At 41.7% G+C, this 5,350-nt stretch overlaps 1 long non-coding RNA gene across 1 annotated transcript; it reads right to left on the reverse strand.

Annotated features, from left to right (window-relative positions):
- Nucleotides 1-1,455: 1,455 nt before the first annotated feature.
- On the reverse strand, nt 1,456-4,736 carry LOC121933354. Its single transcript, XR_006104519.1, has 3 exons — nt 4,626-4,736; nt 3,376-3,433; nt 1,456-1,604 (listed from the first exon to the last, which is right to left on the reverse strand). It is a non-coding gene; the product is annotated as an uncharacterized LOC121933354 (long non-coding RNA).
- Nucleotides 4,737-5,350: the final 614 nt, after the last annotated feature.

A 5,350-nucleotide genomic window follows, 5' to 3' on the forward strand; every position in this document is an offset into this window, starting at 1 on the left:
TGAGACATGGAATAATTGTGTCAGTAGGGAGTGAAAGATTATCAAATCTAAATTCTACCATAGCAGAGATGCTAAATCTCCCACTCATGAATCCCTTCCACGTCTCCTCCATGTAGTACTGAAAATATAGGAAAGTGTCTTAGTTCAGGTAAGACTATTTATCTGTCTAGTTTAGTGCTACTTGGTGCTGACTACTCTAACAAGCAACAGCTATCCAGGCCTTAAATCTAATTGTTAGTCCAAATTACAATGGGCCAATTGAATCCAAAGAAATTACAAAAGTGTTGACTCACTAAATTCTCACTCATTCAATGAGTCTACTCTAATTGGATTTATGCCCAGAACATTAAGCAAAGATCCACCACCCATCATTTGCTTCCTGTTCTTTGAAAATGAGATGTGACAGATTGGATCTAGGGCCTTCTATATCCAAAATACTGTATAGGCTTCACCATATGATTATAACCACAATATGCCTGCCATAGCATGGCAACAGTGACAATGTCTATAGACATTTTTCCCACATAAAACTCTTCTTTATAACAGAAGAAAGCACCAATCTTAAATCCCCAAAGAGATAGCAGCAGAGAGGACCCCTCTGTAGCCACCAAGAGAATGACATCTCAGGACTGCAGGTCTGTGCTGAAGCTCCAACCCTAGTCAATAATCCATTTAGAAATCAATAATCCATTTTGAGACTGCTTTAACTGCCCTGGATCAATGCTAGGCAATTTTGGGAACTGTAGTTTTGTGAGATATTTAGTCTTCTCTGTCAGAGAGCTCTGGTGCCACAGTAAACTGCAGTTCCCAGGATTCCCTAACACTGAGCCAGCGCAGTTAAAGCGATCTCAAACTAGATTATTTCTGCAGTGTGTTTTGGACTTTTGTGTCCATAACTTAGGTGTTTTTATAGGCTTTTCTTTGCTGTCTCATAATGACTGGGTGGACCATGTGCTTGGGAGCACACCATTCCAATTATCTACAATAGGATTCTATCCTATTGGGACAGAATCATAGAGTTGCAAGAGACTTCAAGGGCCATCCTTTCTGGCCCCCTGATATGCAGGAATACACTGTTTAAACACCTCCGACAGACAGTCATCCAGCCTCTGTTTAAACCCTCCAAACAGATTCCACCACACCCCAAGGCAGTGTATTGCACTGTCGCATAGCTCTTACTATCAGAAAGTTCCTCCTAATGTTCAGGTGAATTCTCTTTTCCTGGATGGATCTTGTGATTGGGATCATGCCATTCCAAGGTCATAAATCAGGTGGCTATCTCCACAGGTGCCGGCCATGAGCTGTTAATCAAGCTGCTATGGTTCCTCCCCAAGTTGTTCCAGCTACATATTATCTTTTAGAGACACTTTGATTGGCAAATATACAAAATACATGTACATTATTTAGCAAAATCAAAGCAAGTTCTTGCTCAGAGACGTCTGGTGGCATGGAAGAGCAACAGTGACAGGGCATTACACCTCCTTGATACAATGCATCTTCTGGTAGCTGCCCATGCAGAAGGCCTTCTTCTCTGTCCTTCCATGGTGCATTGCTCTAAATTATGGAACACAAAGGATGGCTCCTTCAGCATTTCTTCTAGCCCCCTTTTAAAAAGAAATAGAAAAGAAAGATTGGGAACTTAAAAGACATGTATGTGTTTTCATGAATACTCTTTGCCGACCAAAACTAGGTTAAGTTGTAATGTAAATACTGTGTAATAAGTATTGCTTTTTAAAAATAATTTTTATTCATCTCATCATCCAGTCATAACAAACTTGTATTGACTACAATACAAAAATACAAAAACTGACATCTCATTCATTCCCTAATAATAATAATAATAATAATAATAATAATAATAATAATAATTTTATTTGTATTTCCTGCTTCTCCAAAGATTGAAGAGGGATTACATCATATTAAAAATACAGTACAATACAAATGTGAACTATAAAATACTAACTCTGAATTAAACATTCCTATTAGTTCCTTAAAATATATAAGGAACTGTAGTCCTATAAGCATCATTGGGAGTGGAGAGTTAATTATGGTTTTATATAGAATCAGGTGGATATGCCCGCCGGAAGAGATCTGTCTTAAGTGCCTTCTTGAAGGTATGTATGGTGGTAATAAGACGGATCTTCTCCGGTAGACTATTCCACAATGTGGGGGTTGCGGCTGTGAATGTTCTATGGGAAGTCAATATTAATCTCATGTTATAATGGCGGGTTACACACCGCCATTAAAGTACGGAGTCAGTCCGTACAAAATGGCGGCTCACCTTCCACATGGGGGCCGCCATGATGACGTCACGACCGCGCCGCCTCTATACGAGGCGGCACAGATGTGACGTCGTCGGTCCGCGCCAGGGCGCTTAGTGCGGCCTTTCCGCAAACCAGGAAGGAGCTCCGTTTCGGAGCTCCTTCCTGGTTTGCGGCGCCGCTTTGCATCACTGGGCACAGCTTTCAAACGGCTGCGCCCAGCAAAGCAAGGGAGAAAGGGGCCAAGCGGCCCCTTTCTCCTTCTCCCCGCCGCCGCAGGGTGTCCTTGGGGCTTGAAGCCCAACCCCTTTTCAGACTGCGGGGAACGGCGTTTTGCCGCTTCCCCGCAGCCTGAAAAGTGGCAGATCGGGGCTCAGCGGCTGCCGTTCTGTAGCTGAGGCCCGATACACCGGGGAAAGGGGCGGGTACAGCCGCCCCAAATGGACGGTCTGTAACCTGCCAATGTTCCAATAGATTATTGCCAAATGTTCTGAGTGTGTGGGGGTATTATGTAGGGAGACGCAAGTAACTCGGGCCCGAACCATGTAGGGCTTTAAAGGTAATAACCAACACCTTATTCTGTGCCCAGAAACTAATTGGCAGCCAGTGAAGAGGTTTTAACACTGGTGTTATATGGTCAAACCTAGATGTATTGGTGACCTGTCTGGCTGCTGCGTTTTGAACCAGTTGTAGTATCCGAACTTGGTACAAGGGTAGCCCCAAGTAGAGCGCATTACAGAAATCTAAACGAGAGATTACCAGTGCATGTACCACTGCTTCAAGGTCCTTTTGGTCCAGTTAGGGACACAGCTAGTGTATCAACCGAAGTTGGTACCAAGCGCTCCTGGCCATCACATCTACCTGAGATGACAATTGTAGAGATGGATCCAGGAGTACTCCCAAACTGCAAACTTCGTCCTTTAGTGGGAAGTGGAATTTCATACCTTATAAAATAAATATACCACAAAGACATTGACTTCTCTCCACCCAAGTCCTCCTGTATCTATGATCTAAGTTCTATCTTAAATTTAATAGATTTGTATAACTCTACTTTGCTTTCCTATCTCAGACTATCTTCAAAATGACCAGTTAAAGCCAGAATTATGCCCATTACCTTTTCATTGCCTTTTCATTAGGTGATGCTTGCTTCTGGACACACAGATTTTTTGTATCTGTTGAAAGTGTAATTCAAACGTCAAATGGCACCTTATCAGTTGTGTTCCATGGGGACAATTTTAAGAGTGCATACAAGCATCTAAAATATTTGTACAGTCAATTGCCTCTGTTAGCTCTACAATGATAAAACATGAGTAACCAATCTGTTTACATAGTGCGAACTCTGTTATATGCAAAAGCAAGACAGATGATTTCATAAGGCCAGAGGGCTTGAATAGGTGGAATTAAAACCTTGTCTTGCACTAAGATTATATAACAAAATGAAAGCACAACAACCCTAGGTTTGGAATTTGCTTGTATTGAAATATTAATGGATATAGAAGCCATTCTGATTAATAAGGGACATATAGTGGCCATCTATATCTTTATCTCAGGAGGAACAGAGCTGCTTCCAGTGTAAGGTAACTAAATAAATCCAGCAGTTTCACAGAATTTGCGCAGGATGTGAAACTAGCATTGTCCGAAGGCTCTTTCTAGGATATCCCATACCTGCTGAAGAGAAACGGAAAGGATTATCTAGCCTTACTTTCATTCTCCAGGCCAGCAAATGCAATGGTTAGCATGTTGGAATAGCACTTAATATCAGTCATGATATTCTGCCAGACAATCGCTCAAAACAGGAAGGAGGACCATACATACATATACACCCTGAAGCTTAGGTCTAATCAAAATTTGCTGTCGTACCCTCCAATTGTCCTTATTTGATAGTCCCAATTAATCTTCTGTTGTCCTGCTTTTAAAATGTTTGTTTCTTTCTCCCCCTTTGTCCTCATCTTCAGGTGCTGCAAACTGAGTTCAAAGTGCAAAAGTAATTTGCACTCAGAGAAAAAATGGGTTAGAATCTTGCCCTTCCCTGTAGATTCAGGCAAAAGCAATCTGCTGCAGTCCCACTTAGCTTGTGTGTCCTCTCTCAATAATATATTTTGCCATCATGACAACACTCCAATGTATTGGTTTTCATCTGTAAAATGTTGGAGGGTATGTATGATCTTGCGCAGGTCGCACACTCTCAGTCTCAGGGGAAGGTAATGGCAAACCTCTGAACACATCTTGCCAAGAAAATCCCGTGATTTATTGGGGTCGCCATAAGTCAGAAATGACTTGAAGGCACAAAACAACAACAACAAATGCTGTCTTCAAGTGTGGTGGAAGAAACTTCCTCACCAGCAGGGCTAAAGTAAAACTCACCTGCCAGTCTGGTCAACTTCTATTACATGAAGTGAGAGGAGACACCAATTGTCTCCATTGCCTCAGGCAACAAAATGTCTTCAACTGTCTTTGCTCCTCAGTAAGACTTGTTTTGTGGGTCCTCACAAGGTCTTCAACTATAAAGTCAAGGCTTTTTCCTAAAAGACATGCTGTATTTAAATTATCATCATGCCTTTGCCCCAGGATCAAGGTAGCTTACAGCAATTAAAACAAGTACAGTCGCCTCTCCATTTTCACGGACTTCAAATTCGCATCCCTCGAACATTTCTGGGTGGCAAACGGAGGGAGACAAAATGGGGCACATGCCACCATTCAAGCCAATGAGGCTTGAATACTGGCCATTTTCTGTTTTTGTGGAGGGGGCTCCATGAAAACGGAGGGGCTACTGTACAAATAACAAACACAAGCAGGTAAAAACATACACAAATTGTTAAAAAATCTGTGAATTATCTATAGAATGGAAACCATTTAAAGCATATATTAAAAGGCAAGAATAAAAAGAATAGAAAAGCAGATTATTAAAAGCACTTGCAGCCAATTTTCAAAATTCAGTCAGAATAAAAAAAAGTCCTCACCTGCCAACAAAAGGCCAACAAGGAGGGAGCCAGTCTGACCTAGGAAAGCAGTCTCAGAACCGGGGACAGCCACACACAAATATATTTAGGCTGAAGCTGCTCTGTATAAAAGTTTAATTTACACCACTT

Source organism: Sceloporus undulatus, chromosome 6 (assembly GCF_019175285.1).
Source record: "Sceloporus undulatus isolate JIND9_A2432 ecotype Alabama chromosome 6, SceUnd_v1.1, whole genome shotgun sequence".
Lineage (NCBI taxonomy): Eukaryota > Metazoa > Chordata > Lepidosauria > Squamata > Phrynosomatidae > Sceloporus > Sceloporus undulatus.